Source organism: Patiria miniata, unplaced genomic scaffold (genome assembly GCF_015706575.1).
Source record: "Patiria miniata isolate m_02_andy unplaced genomic scaffold, ASM1570657v1 HiC_scaffold_22, whole genome shotgun sequence".
NCBI classification, from domain to species: domain Eukaryota; kingdom Metazoa; phylum Echinodermata; class Asteroidea; order Valvatida; family Asterinidae; genus Patiria; species Patiria miniata.
In genome coordinates, this window is record NW_024037061.1 from 4,619,290 (window position 1) to 4,637,497 (window position 18,208).

Genomic DNA, 18,208 nt, shown 5'->3' on the forward strand with positions numbered 1-18,208 from the left:
GTATGACAAAGATTAATGCCAAAAGTGGCGTTGAGAAAAAACGTGCACAAAGTCTATGGGATTTAGGCGACAAAAAGAAGAAGCCAAAAAAAAAAAAAAAAATGAGAACAAAAACAAAGGCTTTTCCGCAACTTTGCGGAAAAGCCAAAAATGAGAACAAAAAGAAAGGCTTTTCCGCTTTTTTGCGGAAAAGCCAATAAGAACAAAGAAAAAAAAAATCTTAACGAAAGCAAGAGCTGTTTCGGCTGAATTGCCGAAACAGCTAATAAGGCTAAGGCAGGGTACGAGCGCTACTTAGAAAAACAATAAAAACGGTACATAGGATTATACATGTTACGCAGGGTACAGTCAGTATTCAGATTAACAAGACATATACATTTGTATGCCTGTTAAAGCTAAAGGCCACGTACCGTTGGGTACTGTCACCCTGGAAGCAAGACGAAAGTGAGGCACGAAATGGGGGACGTTCGACAAATGTGCCCGTGTGAATATCAATGATGAGGAGAGGGCACCTGTTTTAAATGCATATCGCCATAAGTTTATAAACAAAGAAGAGGTTTATGGAGTAAATCATTAGTTTATAGAGTAAATCACAAATGTTTAACGACGCTGAAAAAAAGTTTGGCTCATTACGTTTAAAATTAACCTTAACTGAATCTCCAATAAAAAGAAATATTTGTATGTACCGTATTTTTATCATATTCTTTTCATAACTAAAAACGAATAAAACTGCTGCAAACTGTTAAAAGAGTGCATTGACCTGAAACTACAATAAAAAAACTAAGCTGACCCATGTTTCGGCAAGTCCTTCAAATTTTTATTTATAATTATTTACTTATAATACATGTGATATAATCGATAACAAGTCTTTTATTTTGTTAATTTCAGTTTTTATTTATCGGAGATTATACGATAGAGCTTCAAAGAAACAGAGATTTGTTTGTGTTTACTTTTATTGACAGGAAAAGGGTTGACAAACTTTGTCGAAAGATTTCAACATGAGTTTGAGTTGTACGTGCACTATAGTATCCTATACACGTATACACGTACATGTACAACATTTCCAGTGCTTTTCTTCATCACGTCATATGTCGCCTATAGGTACAGCACTATACAACTCCACTTTATGGTTCCCGATCCTGCCACTTAGAATGTTCTTTTGTTATGTTGAAATTTGTACCGCTCAACGACTTGGAATCCTCTTGCATTGTTATCGTGATTAATAGAAGCAGCGAACAATTTGAATAATAAAAGTAAGGCAGTGGACGGTCACGGTGGGCGGTAACTGTGGGTGGAGCGTGGCAAGCAAAGCTTTTCATTGGCTGAGACGTAAATGCCCGTCCTGCGTACGTTCAAAACGAATGAACACTGATACGACCAAAGGTCCCTTTATAATAGGGTACCGCAGTGTGACAGTCAGTGCGCAGGGTTCGGAAAAGTGCTTGCGTTTAGCGTATGCATAACTCGCTTGGTAAAATGAATATTCATGAGATCGGGAGACCACATTTGAAAATTCATTTTTTTGATAACTAGTCTTTAAAAGAAAGTTTTTACTCACAAATATAGTAGAGAATACTTAAGCCTAATTGTGAAATGAGATTTCTAAAATTTTCATAAAGTATTTTAAGAAATATGAGGATGAAAGTTTTACTGAAATTGTCGAGAAATTTCGGTTTGCGAAAACCGTCTTTTTTCTATATAAAACGAAACCGTGCAGCATCATTTTACAGTTTGATGAGAAGCTTTGTTATTAAATTCACCAATTATCATAACCACGAATCATGTAAGTACTCAAAACAGTCAGGAGCACGCAAAATTTACGGCCATTCTGAACGTTCAGGATACGAAAACAAAATCACTCTGGAAGCACGTGTAAGCGCCGCACAGCACGAGTGTACATTCCTCATTGGGCAAGACCCGCAACCAACACGCGTTTTGACCAATCACGTAACAACACACGGGGCTTCCGTATGTCGGGTACCCCGTTCTATGCGTGCTTATGGATATCTTATAATCTCGAACTCAATGTGCCCGACTATAGAATATAAACTGGCGATGTGTCCTCTCTCAAAGTTTCAACGCAAGAAAGTAATATACTTTCAATGGGTAACAGGTCATCTCGTACCTTGGGCAACTCGTACCTTGGACAACTCGTACCTTCAACTCGACGTCATTATACCGAGTCGTACCTTGGACAACTCGTACCTTCGGCAAGTCGTACCTTCAGTTAAGACGACTCGTACCATCACGCGTAAGACAAGTCGTACCGTCAATCAGGATAATGATCCGAGGCTGAATAAAGTGGACCGTAACTCATTGGAAGTGGACTGCTTATTAAAATAATGGTGAATCTCTTTTTGGTATGGGGTCTCTTTCCCCGGGCCCCCAAAAAGAGGAATTTATTTAGCGCGAAGCCGGCCGCGGCAGCTTACACGCACTGTGTGCGCGGCATGCACAAGCCCACGCGGCATCCGTGCAAAGTTTTTAGTCAAAGTTTTTAGCCACGCGGCATCCGTGCAAAGTTTTTAGTTTTTAGTATACATTAACGATCTGCCACAGAACATCAAATCGCATGTGAGACTCTTTGCAGATGACTGTGTCATGTACCGGGAAATAAAAACTGCAGCAGACCCTTGCATTCTTCAACAGGACATCAACACACTTGAAAAATGGGGAAAAGATTGGCACATGTCATTCAATGCCTCCAAGTGTCACACCATGAAGATCACCCACAAGAAGAACTCAGTCGACTCCAGTTATCACATGGGTAATGCCAAACTACTAGAGGTTAAACACCATCCCTACCTGGGGGTTGAACTCAGTAATGATCTCAAGTGGTCCACTCACATTGATCAGATCATCTCTAAAGCCAATCGTATGCTCGGGCTACTCAAGAGAAACATCCACCACTGCAACAGTAATACCAAGTCCATTGCGTATCAGACACTAGTCAGACCAAGGCTAGAATATTGTTCCGCCATTTGGGATCCTCATCATGCGTCGGATAAAAAGAAATTAGAAAGCATTCAACACAGAGCAGCTAGATTTGTTATGCAAGACTACAGCAGGGAGTCAAGCATCTCAGCAATGATGAATAAACTCAAATGGGACACTCTTCAAGATCGAAGGACCAAAGTTCGATTAGTCACACTCTACAAAGAAACCCATGGGCTTACACCGAGTAATATGGAAGATTATCTGAACATCGTCAACTCATCAAGGGGGGTTTCTACTAGACAGACCGGACCTTTCTCATATAGAGTCATCACCACAAATAAGGACTGCTTTCGTTACTCAATGTACCCAAAGACCATCCTAGAATGGAATCAACTTCACCCTAACATCCGCTCTTCACCTGACATTAAGACTTTCAAACTGGCACTGGACAACATCAACATTCAAGACCTGGCTTCCAAAACCCAATCAAGAATTTAGTTGCTGCACACCTGACCCTGACCAACGTACGTCGACAACCTTCTAGGTGTTTGTACGTTTATGGAACAGAAACAGAAACAGAAAGTGACACGGTTCTTGCGCCGCGCTGACCGGTCAATATGGACGTCTGTGCACGGTGACATTGATGCAGTCTGCCGTTACGTTTAGAGACTTAGGCTACGTGAAAATATTATGGAACCAGTGATGTTTTTATCCAAGATTCACGTCTTACCATCATTTCTACAATGAATGACCATCATTGAGATGATATATATATGAAGAAAAAAGTGGCCAAACCCCCGCCCCCAATTTGTAAATGTTTCGAATAAACCAGTTGATGAATAAACCAACTGTGAATTTTTTTTTTTACATTTTAGACTTTCAGACTTATAGCTAGGAAAGGACTGAATCATTTAAAAGTACTGACTGCTCTTGTATACTTTGGTTATTAGACTTCACAAGAAAACGCAGAAATTACTTTATTTAGACACATTAAATGTTTAAATTTGATTTTTATAAATTTTGTCGGTTGGTTTTAATAGAGTTTAATAAAGCTCGCTCTGGAAACAGGATGTTACGGTGGTTAGGCTGTATTGCATAATTAAACCACACCAAATCCGCATCTGAAGTTTCTCCACTATAAAATTCAATAGATGAGTGACACTTCTATAGATGAGTGACACTTCTATAGATGAGCGACGCTTCAATAGATGAGCGACACTTTGGGTGTACTTGTTAAACCGCCGGCCGCTTCCGAGTCACCGGCATCGGTACCGCGCACGACCGACCGCTGCTCGCGCCCCCCGGAGGCCGGCCCGCCAGGCCCAATGCGTAAACTAATGCTGCCTGGCAAAGCCATTAGATCTTGAATGTGGTTCTGTACTGTGAGAAGGAAATTAACTTTGACTTGAAAAGAATCGTATCGTTTGGGAGTCAAGGAACCACACACTAAGTCGCGCACGTACAGTGTACATGTACTCTACTTTTTATTCTGATGGTACGAGTCGTCTTAATTGAAGGTACGAGTTGTCCAAGGTACGAGTTATCCAAGGTACGAGATGTCCAAGGTACGAGTTGTCCGAGTACGAGTTGTCCAAGGTACGAGTCGCCCAAGGTACGAGTTGACTCGAAAGCCTTTCAATGCTATTCCTATTTCCAGACCGTTATGATTTAAGATTCATGTAATAAACTATTATTTTTTGGCAATAATGTCTCCCATTTTCTAGATGCTTTTTGTTTGTTGACAGTTTCAATGTGCATGAACATGAAAAATATAAACACAAAAAACAATGGGTATGACTATATGAACATGAAAATATAAACACAAATAATCAAAGGCATGTCTCTTTTCATGACTGAAATTCTGGAAAACGATTTAATCATAAAATCAGAAGTGCAAAGTTACATACTTTTGAGCTGGATTTAATGATTACATCAGTGAGTTAACATATTACTAAACCCTGGAAACTTGAACCACTTACACTTACAAACATTGCTTACAATAGAAAGTTTCTGAAAACATAGAATGACTTAATTATAAATATAAAGCAACTTTAAAAAAATGAACTTAAAAATGAACTTAAAAATACATGCAAGCCAAACTTTCTTCAAAGTGCGAGGTTACTAATGCTCGCTCTAGGATGTACATGTGTACACTTTCTTGCTATATTTCATGAGATTATAAAATAAATTCCCTACCCAAGCTTGCCCACAAGCAACTCATTCTAAGACAATAACAAGGCCATTGAACTGCTCCATTCCTCGGCAATAATTGTTAAATATGCAAACAATTACACAAATCTTTACAATCTTTACAAGCTTTGTTTAGAGTGCAGTGTAAAGCTGTTTGCAGACATTTTCATCATATTTTTGTTTTTTAAATATACAGCACACTCACAAAATGACTTAATTGAAAAAAAAGAAACAGTGGAAATTCAGCAATGATTGAATTGATTCTTCAGGGTTCTTTTTATACATGATCTGAATACAACATGCCATGAAAATCCTCGACGCCTGATTTGTGGGTTGTTGACAACACGTCTTTGAATTTAGGCATGCAAAAAATAAGGATTTCGGTCTAGTGATGTGTCCGGTCAGATTGACCAGGCCAAACCATCCCGAAACATTATTTTGTAAACCGGAATCCGAACGGAAACCAATTTGAACTCCCTAAAACCAACCTGATCCGACCTGACAAACATTTAAGGAAAACCAACGGAAAAAATGTTGCAACCTGACGCCACTTCCATGATTGTGTACAAAGTCTTTGTAGAGTCTAGACAATTTTAAGTATTTTCTAACAACATTGGAAATTTATGAAAAAAAGTGGCCTCAGGTTGCAACATTTCTTCCTGTTTGGGTTTATTTCGGGTTACACTGACTCAACACAATTAGAAGACTTAAAACGCAATACCGAAACCAACCTGGCCCGACTAAAATGATGGACAAACTTATGGCGACCTAACAGAAAGTCAGTTTAAGCAAGTTTGGTCGGTTTCTGGTCGGGTTTGAACAACACTTATCCGGTCGCAGCATTAAGTTTAATTTCATGGTAAATAAAGTTCCATTGAAATAGTTGCGAACTGTCTGCAAGTTCAGGTGTTGTGTTCAACTAGTCTTGATAGGGAAAAGGGTCAATCACTCTGCGTACTTGGCCTGTAAGAAAATAGAAAGAGAGAAAACAAATCTAAGTAATAATCTACATGTATTTTTTTGCTGATTTATTTAGGAAGGAATTGTTTCGCGACTACTTCAAAAAATCCCATCCCCACCGCAAGATCTGAAAACAGTACCAGAAAAGAATTGTTCTTCATATTTTATGACTGACATGAATTGACCGACAAGGACAATCTTGAGTGATGCCTGTTTAATTTCATGAATTAAAAAAAAACAAATCTGATTTTTAATCGTATAGTATAAACATTGTTCGTACTTTCGACATGCAAAACTAACGGGTAGGAACCTATTGTCGACATCGGTGGTAATGCACCCACAAAACACGCACACAGTACACACAACCCGTACACAAAAGACACGTATGACGTCATTCGAATCGCACATTGCGACTGCAATCATGCAATTTTCGCAAATATTTCGTATCAAATTAAAAATCGGCGGTAGAACCTGCAGAGATGGGAATGGTATGGTTCGAAAGCGTAACTCTTCAACTTACCAGAAAGTGACGAATTATGTCCCCAAATATCCCAAAACAGTCAGGAGCACCAAAAAAGTACAGGCATCGTCGAAAATGTTCAAGAATCACCTCTCATTTCACATCGCTTATTTATAACTTTAAGCCTGTAATAATCAGCAAAAAAATGGTTTCAATCGACGCAGAAATTATCGTAGTTTCAGAATCCACTCCATTTTAGTCAGCTACTGCTACGAAACGGGTTTCCTGTCCCTTTATCCAGGGGTACCACCGAACACTCGCAAAACCTCGTGCAGTCTCGAACGGTCCGAGACCGTCCACGCGCTGCAAATAAAATCTCGCTGTGTGGCTCATTATCGAGTAGGCTGCGCACTGACTGGTGACCATTTGGCGATACCCATGCATTGATCTCCAGTCAGCGGCCGTGTCACGCACACAGCCGTGTTTGACCTCAGTTTCTTGTCCCGAGGTCACGCATGCATATGGCCCAAAAGCGTACGCGAGATTTTACGAGATTTATTCGAGACTACAGAAAAACACGAGAAATGCCTAGATACATGCACTGTTTGGCCAAGATGGCTAAATAAGTGAAAAGTTGAAATCGTGTGCTTTATTATGATACAAAAAATAAGTGCTTTTGACAAATATAAAGTGTAATACGGCCTGTCAAACAAAATCATATTTTTTATCAACAAAAGCGAGGGCCGATAGTTCAGTTAGGTGTACATTCGATTCGGGTGAAGTCTGACTTTCACGGTTCCACTCGAAGTTCTGGCAACTTTTGGTGCTTAAATCGCCGTTACACTTGAGATTTCTGCCTGAAATGACATCACATTTTTGCTAATGAAAATGGACATTTGCATTAAGAAGGCATCAAAATACCCTTGAAAATGGCTAAACTTGGCATGGACCGGTCGACCATAGTTATGTTTCATCAATACAGGACACCACTTGTACACGATGAGTTCAGTTTAGTATATTGTCAGCGTTCCTGCGGCTCACACGAAGCAAGAGGAATCTGCAAAGATAAAAAAAAAATGATCTTATCTTTTACACATTTTTTTTCACATTCGAAGCACAAACCAACTATCGGATTGAGCAGATGTGGCATAACAATAGATATGCCACCGCCCGAAGACGAAGACAAAATTGAAAATGAAAAAAAATACATCAGTTTCTTTTGCAAAATTACCTCAAGAATTAGCGAAGACGTGCTCTGCAAGCAGGGTCTTCAGTCCTTCCGTTGGTCCACCTCCCTGCTTCCGGTTCCTTGGGATTCAGAAGGGACTCGCATCTTCGTCCAGAATGACATCTCATCTTGCACACCGTCGTCTCTGCCAGAAGATTAGAAGGAACACATGTAATAAAATGTGTGCGGAACAATTATGTGGCTGTTGCTTTTCTTTTTTATTTGTTAATTTGTTTAATGATTATCATTAAAAAAAAAAACAATAATAATTTTCTTCTAAGATTTATCTTAATAAGGTGTCGGTAATCGCAAACCACTTAAGACAACCTAAGACATTATTCGAAAGGGAAAGTAACATTAATATTTTTACCTGAGAAATCAGTAATGGGTTGTCCAACAAGCAGGGTCATCGGTCATCCGTTGTTCCTCCTCCCTGCTTCCGGTTCCTCCGCATCACATGAGCACACTAGCTTGCTGGTCTTCCTAGTCTAATAATAAGTGGCTGAAAATAAAAGAAGTCTTCCTAGCGGAGCTAGGTTTTGTTTTGAATATTGTACAATATTCAGTGGTTTCCTGGTCAAAGAAGTGACCGGTGATGTGCTATAAAAAGAAGGGAACCGTATATTAATGGTCCTTACTTGACCACTATAATGATACAATCATAGAAAATGGGGAACATAGTTTGGGTCCGCGCTTTAGATCTCTAGGCCTAACTGTCTCTTACATACACAGGTTGAAGATAATCCAATTAGTGGCCTTACCTGACCACTGTAATGGATTCAACCGTTGAGAAAAAAAGGCTGAGTTTACTTCTAAATAGATTAATTTGTGTCGCAAAGATGATAATTCCAGTTTGCACAAAGCAACATGTACCTGTTCAAAGGGAAACAACATCACACTGCCGACCTGCTGCGATCGGACTTATCAAAATTGAAAAGTACCATCGATCAAAACCTCCACTGGTGTTCTGGGTGTTAAAAAAATCACTTGATGCATATTGCTTCACTCTGAAAATTCAGGCTATACACTTTAAAAAGCGATTACGACGTGTATCCGACTTAACAGGTGTCATTACACCTGATTTACATAAGCAACATGGACACCATGGCCCTAACACAAAAGGCAATTACCGATCTTCGTCAATCGGATATTACGGAAAAACACAAACAATAATCTATGTCCATAAGACCCATTTCCACAAAGATCAGAGACTATTTCATGAAGCGGAATGATTGTGGAATAATTAAAATCATCATTGTGATTACGTTTCATGACCGAGACATGTAACTGGGAATTTGTAAGATCCGCACATGACCCTATACACGTAGAGCATTTTTTTTTGTAAACAATAGATCTCCACGTTTGTAAGATGCATGGGCGTAGCGTTGCAGTTGAGAAAATTGCTGCAACAGACAAATAAAGTAGATTTGTAAAAATGGCCCCCGAGTATTTCACTCCTTAAAACTGTGAAGTTATAACAAGTGAGGCATACAATAAAAGTAACTTAGATTCCATATTTGAGCTTTTCTAAGCCAAGCTTCAACATGGATGGTCCTGGAGTATTTTACACAATGATTCACACTGGAGACTGGATAAATGCACATGTTCCTGTCAGATCTGCATATGGCCCTATTAATGTAGAGCATTTTTTTAAAACAATATATCTCCAAGTTTTAGTTAACTTAGGGTGTGGCGTTGCAGCTGAGAAAACCGTGGCAAAGAAGACAAGAAAAGTAGATTTGTTAACATGGCCTTACATACAGTATTTCACTCGTTTGAACCACGGTGAAGTTACAACGGGTGAGCAATACACAGAGTATACAAGGAAACTTAGATCGTTTAGGCCCCCTAAGCTTTTTTAAAGCTTTAAAATAGCTCTGGATGCCTAACACATGGGCCAAGATAGAGTGTTTTACACGATTCGGACTCAAGACGGGATGAATGCAAAAACAGTTTGCAAGAAAACACACGTCCGGCTATTCGAGGAATTTCTACAGAACGGATAGGATCTCTACACCACATGGCCCTAAAATAATTTTACAAAATAAAGTAGAAAGAATTTGTACAAAGACAAAGTAAGATATGTTCACATGGCCCTAGAATCATGTTAATAATCTGTCACATAAGTCCAGAAGAAAACATCAAAAAAAGTTGGGTTTGGCACAAATATCTACAAAGCGACGAAGACAGTTATTTACACATGGCCCTATTTCACAATGTGTAGATGACAAGAAAACGTACGATATATAGACGTGACTGAAATTTTAAAAAGTTAGAGCTGTATACATGGCCTTAACGAATTGTTACAAACGGAACTCTACAGGAACCCGTAATTATTAATGAACAATACAAAATCGTTGGTTTAATCCACACTTAGCAGATCGATGTCTACGGTCTTATTTTCTACCTGTAGACATATCGGCCAAATGATTGACAACTAGTTGCAATGTTCTCGATTTCACGGTTCCACTCGAACTCAATACGAACTCGTAATCGTTAACGAACAATACATTTGATGTTTTAATCCACACCTAACAGGTAGACATCCATCATCTTATTTTCTTTACACACAAATATAATAACGGCAAATTAATGATTGACAATTCTTTGTTTTTATGCCACAGTTCCGCTGTAATAATTTCTCCTCACTGATTTACCCTTGAAGATTTTCACCTTTTCATTTATGTCATCTTTTAGAAAAGTCATTTTCAATCGAACGGAGATAAATTTGAAAGAACATACTACGCATAGCCACACCATAATTTCGCACAACTATTTTCCACGGTTTAAGTACTCGTTACTTTAGTTCGCCTGCTAACGTTACTCGTGTTACTTTGTTCGCACTCGAGCTCAAACACGAACTTTGTTCGCACTCGAACTCAAACACGAACTTGCAATCCTAACGAACGAATGAGGTCGATACTAAACGTCTTATTTTAATTTCCTGTAGGGCCCACACAGATCGGACAAATGATTGACAGCCATTTTTTTTCGATTCCACAGTTCGTCCTCGAACTGGTAATCGTCACGAATGGTTAATGTATTGTCTTAATCCTTAGCCGGAGGTCGATATCCATGTCTTATTTTTTTCCTATACACAGATAGAACAAAATGATTGACAGCCATTTTTTTCGATTCCATTTGTCGTTCTCGAACTTGTATATACCGTTTAACGAATGATTAATGTATTGCTTTAATCCTTAAAGGTCCCGGAGACCGATACCTATCGTCTTAGTTTCTTCGTTGCAAATATCGGACAGACGGTTGACAATCAGAGATTGAGGCTCCTTGGAGAAATATAAATATAATGTTTGACCCCTTTGTCTTATTACAAAACATTATCCATTATCCATTTATAAACATTATACATTGATAGACAGTATACATTTATAATTCTACATTGAACTAATTTGTTGGCGGTGTTGACTGTCTCGGTAGCACCCATCAAGGGTGTCAACTGTTTCGGTAGCACCCATCAAGGGTGTTGACTTTCTCAATAGTAGCACCCATCAAGGGTGTTGTCTTTCCCGGTAGCACCCACCAAGGGTGTAGTCTTTCTCAATAGTAGCACCCATCAAGGGTGTCGTTCTCTCAATAGTATCGCCCATCAAGGGTGTGGTCTTTCTCAATATTAGCACCCATCAAGGGTGTCGTGTTTCTCACTAATAGCACCCTTCAAGGGTGACGTCGTTCTAGGTAGCACCCTTCAACTTTGTCGTTTTTCTCAATAGTAGCACTCATCAAGGCCGTCCGCGTTTCTCAATAGCATGAGCAGCACCCATCAAGGGTGTTAAAACACAATATGTTACTGGTTTAACAACTTTATACATTAATAATCCTGTTGAATTGTTGGTGATGTAGCACCCATCAAGTGTGTTGTCGTTCTCAATAGTAGCACCCATCAAGGGTGTGGTCTTTCTCAATAGTAGCACCCATCAAGGGTGTTAAAACACAATATGTTACTGGTTTTACAACTTTATACATTAATAATTCTGTTGAATTGTTGGTGATGTAGCACCCATCAAGTGTGTCGTCGTTCTCAATAGTAGCACCCATCAAGGGTGTGGTCTTTCTCAATAGCAGCACCCATCAAGGGTGTTAAAACACAATATGTTACTGGTTTTACAACTTTAGACATTAATAATCCTGTTGAATTGTTGGTAATGTAGCACCCATCAAGTGTGTCGTCGTTCTCAATAGTAGCACCCATCAAGGGTGTGGTCTTTCTCAATAGCAGCACCCATCAAGGGTGTTAAAACACAATATGTTACTGGTTTTACAACTTTATACATTAATAATTCTGTTGAATTGTTGGCGATGCAGCACCCATCAAGGGTGTCGTCTTTATCAATAGTAGCACCCATCAAGGGTGTTCTCGGTTGCACCCATCAAGGGTGTCGTCTTTATCAATAGTAGCACCCATCAAGGGTGTTCTCGGTTGCACCCATCAAGGGTATCGTCTTTCTCAATAGTAGCACCCATCAAGGGTGTCGTGTTTCTCAATAGTAGTAACCAACAAGGTGTCACCTATCTCAATAGTATACTTTAATCTATAGAGGGCGGTATTTCAATGGACACTGACCAACACAACAATTTCGCGAAATTTTAAAAGGAATGCTTAATGAACTACTTTACACCATTACTTTTAAAAGGTAATTCCTTTGTCTTCATGCACAAAAATAATCAGCAAATTAATATGGCTGTGATGCGGCAAAGCTCAAGGCAATATGCCATTATTAAATTGATATTATTAAGTCGATTAAAAATTGATTTGTTGATATGTTGACATCTCCGTGGGTCCGTCTGCTTCGCTGATTCTTCTATTTTCACATTCCAACTTGTGTTGTTATTGTCAATGCACAAGGCATTGTCAGGATCAAAACGTTGGTAAAACATTTTAATATATTTCGTTCCCTCCCCAATTCCCAAAGTTCCTAATCGTCTTGCAAGCTGCTTTTGCATGGCTTTTTGCGGCACGCTTAAGCTCCTAATACTCTATCATTCAAATTTTACTTATTTATAAGTATTATTTAATGATCACTTGCTCTCTATCCACTTTCATAATTTATATTTTTATTTGGCTACATATAGCTTTGCCTTACTCGTTTTCATTGATTTTCCTATGAAACAGGAAGCCCTTATCGGATTTTTCTAAATTTAAGATTTAAAACTTGTGATTAAAATTTACATTTGTTTTTTAGTTAATGAGTTATAGGAAAAGCTGTTTTTACGATTTTTAGTCAGTAAAATATACTTATTCTTTACAATAATCATATTTTACAGAGCTCCCCGTATTTCTGTTACGGGTTGACAAGATCATTTTTTTAATCTCAGAAAGTAGACATCTATCGTCTGTTTTTAATTTATAAATTAACTGATTAGGTCTCGGGAAAAATGAAGATATCGCCAACCAGTGTAAAACCATCTCTGAAAGACGATATCCTTCAAGATATCATCAACTCGAGAAATATTTGTTTTCTCGAGAAGATAACATCTCAGGCAAAAGATATCACCAGCCCGTGATGAAATATTAACTCGGGAAGATGATATCTAAATTATAAGACATCATCGACCCGAGAAATATTTTATTCTCGAGAAGATAACACCTCACCCAAAAGATATAGTCAACCCGAGAAATGTTTGTTTTTCCGAGAAGACGACATCTCACCTAAAAGATATCACCAACCCGTGATGAAATATTATCTCGGGAAGACGATATCTAAATTACAAAGACATAATCTACGCGAGATACACTTTTTATTCTCGGGAATATAACATCTCACACACAAGATATCTTCAACCCGAGAAATATTTTCTTTCTCGGGAAGAGAATATATCACCTACAAGATATCACCGACCCGAAAATATATCTTTTTTTTTTGAGAAGACAACATCTCACCTAAAAGATATCACCCACCCGTGATGAAATTTTACCTCGGGAAGACGATATCTCACCTACAAGACATAGCGAAAAAATACCCCAAAGATGTCCTCCTATTTTATAAATAACGGATGCCAACCCATAACCTTATAGAGCTCTGTAATTGGATATAAAAGGAATCTCAATTTCTTCGATAGGAATGCACTGCCTTGATACGATTTTAATTAACTGCTGTTAATTATTTTTGATTAAGTATCAAGCTAAGATTTTCCAGCTGATTTTTACTCCGACTAGAAAAAAGGTCAATTATTTTAAGCATTGTAAATGTTTTGTTACAATATTTTTTTTATGAAGTAAATTTTTACACCATGGTTGTGCCAGGTCACGCTCCCTTACGCTGCTGCTGGTGTGCTCGGCTGCCTACGCGCGTCATGTGCCTATACCCCCACCAACCCCGCCTTAACGTTAATCGTAATCATTCCTTTAATACATTCATAACTTTGCCTTATTTTCCTTTTTCCAAACGTCAATTCATGGTCATCATTATCCTCAACAGCAGGTCTTCTCCATTTCTTATGAGCTTCAAACAATTCCATCGACTCTCCTTAACAATCTAAATGTATACAATCATAATCAAAATAATTCAGCTGTCAATTTTGTTTCCTTTATCTCTGGCTTCTGGAACTTATAATACAGGAAATACCCTAAAGGTAATGGTGTAAAGTGTATTTTGAGCAATTTATATAAAGAATTGAGATCAGTGGATACAATGTCCATAAAATTGATATTGGTCCATTGGAATGCCACCCTACAGGAATCTAAATGATGTACTTGCATTAAATAAATTCAGTTTTACGGAAACTCCGTTGGTTCCGCTGCTAACTCCTCGAATTCATGCGTCATCTCTAAATAATTGAATAAATGCTCGACACTATTTTTTTCTCATATTTAAGTCTTTAAACCAGTCATTTTAATACAATTATAAGGGCAAATGCTAACTAAATTCCAAGGAACGCCAAATCTCTAATGAAAAACTAAACATGTTTACTACAACATTTGAGTAAACCCCTAAAAGCCCCTCGCCGGAATGTCTTTGAAAGTGTAGCAAAGACAGTGCACCTGGCCGCATACAGCTCGCGCGTCCTTACAACTTTTCAACCAATAAGAATCATCGAAATCTATGACCACGCCCACTGCGCCTGCCACGAGATGCCACAAACTCAAAGAAACCCCGTGCAAAAGCGCAATGCATCAATAGCGCGACATGAAAGAGACGGCTTATCGTACACGCGTATTGACAAACACATTGGAAGGTATTCATATGCAAATTACTCTAAATCAAAAGGGATTTCGCCTACGTGCAGGAATGGAATTTCAACGTACAATGTTTAGCTATGCAAACGACAAACTCATGTAGGAGACTCAAAATGGGAGCCATTTGTTGGCAACAACACTCATGTATCGTGCTTATTCTAAAATCTGGGGATTTTAAAAATCAGAGATTTAAAGAGAAAATTTACCGACTTTTATCGTACAAACTTCAACAATGTAAAAGACAACCTCATGTACACAAAATGCACTACGTCGTGCTTATTGTAGGTACCATTTGAATTTTTTTAAAATAAATGCGATTTGAGGACCAAAAAAAGGAGGAATTTTCTGGCTGTAATTTACTTCGAATTGAGGTTTAAAATGCAGACAGGAATGGAATTTCAGGCATTTCAAAATGTACGTAACATTGCTCAAAGTGCAGAATACTCAGTGACACGCTTTTTCGTTCTTTCGTTGTCTGTGTCCGGATCGGAGGAGAAGATAGATTTTCACTCACCTCAATAGTTCCTTATTTAAAGTTGGACTTACCCCCGACGAACTCCAAACGCTTGACTTCAGTATTTTCCAAAAACGTCATTCAGATCATTCGACAAAATTACGAGTTCACAGAAATTCCACATGTCCATTTAGTTAAGTTCAGCACAGGAAGGCAAGTCCAGTTCAGTTCTGTGAAACACAAGTTTTTATGACAAGTTCTGTAGGCCTACAGCAAAGTTCAAGTCAGTTTACGCGACGACGAGTCGACGACGACGCCGCAACATGTCAGCGCCGTTAAAATGTTGCAGTGGCCCCGCACATGAGGCCGGTTTCCTGGTTGAATTGCCAGACTCCAAGCGTCCAAATTCGACATTAGCTACGCACATGAAGATTCCATGGTGTGATGTACGAGTTCCTGCGTTGGTAGCTTGAAGCTAGACGGTCGACTCGGTGGTTAACCCTAAAGGGGCCGGGTTATTTTGACCATCTCTCAGCCGGGGGGGGGGGGCGGATTCGGCCCCCCCTAAGATCTCGGCCATCGAGTGACGAAAAATTTTGAAACTCGATACATGCATAGAACAACTCTTCCTTGACATACCCAAGAAATTTCATGACTATAGGTCAAAGGGTTTTGGAATTATGGCTAATTAATTATTCATATGTACGAATGGCAATTCTGCTCTGTGTACACGACGTATATGCGAAAATTCAGTTTTCACGGCGCGTAGCGCCGGAAAAATTTTCGCTACGCGGCAACCCGTGGTCCGATTTTTATATTTTTGGTATCAAAAGATGCGCAAAGCTCGAGGCTAAAAAGTCATAACAGCTCGGGTCGCGAAAAACATTTTTTTAGAGGCTATCACGGAAAATGTTGAGGGGGGGGGGCGGATTCCGCCCCCCGGCCCTTTTAGGGTTAAGGTCTCAAGCTTTGACTAAGTTTTAAGGATTTTCTTTTGGTGACTGACCAAAAATAGCGGGAAGACATTGCGAGATGTCTCCCACCCAGCGTCCGTTTACCCCGCTCTGCTCTCGGTAATTTTCCATGGCGTAATGATATGGCGGTTAATAGTGTCTGTCATTTTTCTATCGCAGGCTGCTGCTGCGCACCAGGGTCTATGCAGTGCCTTGGGCCAAAGCACTCGGTGTGTATTTCTCCGCGTACTAGTTTTCTTCCCTTCGACCGAATAAACATAATGCCAACATTTTCATTGAGAATGGATTTTGTAAATTAAAGAAATTTGAAGGAATAATCTTCAATTCCTGATGGAATATCATCAATTCCATACTAAAAATTGCCCTATTTTTAGCTGTTTCGGTGACACACCGAAACAGCTCTTGTTTTCGTTAAGATTTTTTTTTTCTTTTTTTTTTTAGCTGTTTCGGTGACTCACCGAAACAGCTATTGTTTTCGAAACAGCTATTTTTTTTTTTTTTTTTTAGCTGTTTCGGTGTACACACCGAAACAGCTCTTGTTTTCGTTAAGATTTTTTTTTTCTTTTTTTTTTTTCTTTTTTTGGCTTTTTCGCAATTTTGCGAAAAAGCCTTTCTTTTTGTTCTGATTTTTTTTTTTTTTTTTGGCTTTTCCGCAAAGTTGCGGAAAAGCCTTTGTTTTTGTTCTCATTTTTTTTTTTTTGGCTTTTCCGCATAGTGCGGAAAAGCCTTTGTTTTTGTTCTCATTTTTTTTTTTGGCTTTTCCGCAAAGTTGCGGAAAAGCCTTTGTTTTTGTTCTCATTTTTTTTTTTTTTTTGGCTTCTTCTTTTTGTCGCCTAAATCCCATAGACTTTGTGCACGTTTTTTCTCAACGCCACTTTTGGCATTAATCTTTGTTATACATCATTCAAAGTTAGCATAAGCATAGTCCCTATAGCAAAGATGTGTCCCGAAGATTGACGTCATGGTGACGTCATCGACTAATTTATTATAGATTTTTGAATATTTAATTTTTCCCATAGACTTTGTACACAGAAGATTAAAAAAAATTGTCGATTTGCAAAGGGCATTTTTGACTCTTTGCCAGTAATTCATTTACACCAATCTTTGTCTAAGCAAAGACCCTAATTTAAAGAACATTGTGTAATGATGACGTCATGATGACGTCATCAGGTGTGTATTTATAGGCAATTAAATTGTGACACTTTTAATATTCAAAAATGCATAAGAAATCAACCGTACGCGTCCGCAGCATTTTGTTGCCGGCAAGTGGTAGAATAGGTTGAGGTCTTTATTTTATTCAGTGTGCGTGAAATCACGTGACCCCTGCTTCCGGTCGAAAAAGGCCCAAACCGGAAGTGGCTTATCATTTGAAAGTGGTAATAGATATAAACTTGCTTTTAACGGTGTTAGTCTCTTGGCCAATAGTATTCTTCAAATCATCTACCGATGACGTCATGCAATCTTCGAGCGCCCTCTAGCGACGGGTTGAAAATTAGCAAAAATGTATTTTGAATAGATGTCTGTGGCGAAGTTTGTCGTAATCGCCTAAATATTGGTGTATATGATGACCTTGACCCACTTAAGACGTGTGCGAAGTTTTAAGCAAATGACGTCATCAAACCGGAAGTTACAATAAAAAGACCCTTTTTTATTTGAAAATTCCTGAAAAATCAACCATGGCAGTTTTTATATTTGTTTTTACTTTAATTGTCGATTGAAGGGTAGGTCTAAAACATTTGAAAGTTTCGAGGCGATAAGCAAACTCGAACATACCCTGTGCACGCTTAAAACTTCACGTTGACAATACCTC

The 18,208-nt window shown here is 38.7% G+C and overlaps 1 protein-coding gene across 1 annotated transcript in view; it reads right to left on the bottom strand.

Annotated features, from left to right (window-relative positions):
- LOC119730819 (betaine--homocysteine S-methyltransferase 1-like) overlaps positions 1 to 15,916 on the bottom strand; it is a 34,835-nt gene extending 18,919 nt beyond the window's left edge. The window contains exon 1 of the mRNA XM_038203858.1: positions 15,517 to 15,916. The gene's annotated coding sequence lies outside the window, so the exon portion shown is untranslated. The remainder of the gene's footprint in view (positions 1 to 15,516) is intronic.
- Positions 15,917 to 18,208: the final 2,292 nt, after the last annotated feature.